The following is a 206-nucleotide window of genomic DNA, read 5'->3' as shown; positions in this document are numbered from 1 at the left end:
TATGACCGCTAGAAGTGTTTTACGGATGTTTTAGAAAACCTCCGCTATCTATACATTTGTAGCGGTTTATTTGTGGAGGTTTTTAACCTCCACTATTTGAGGATTTCAACATCAATTTAATTTCATAATTTCCACAACATTAATCGCATTAATTTATAATTAATATTTAAATATATAATACAAAATACAAATATTCTTAACAATAA

Source organism: Lupinus angustifolius, unplaced genomic scaffold (genome assembly GCF_001865875.1).
Source record: "Lupinus angustifolius cultivar Tanjil unplaced genomic scaffold, LupAngTanjil_v1.0 Scaffold_1089, whole genome shotgun sequence".
NCBI classification, from domain to species: Eukaryota; Viridiplantae; Streptophyta; class Magnoliopsida; order Fabales; family Fabaceae; genus Lupinus; species Lupinus angustifolius.
Note: the sequence above shows the minus strand (reverse complement) of the source record.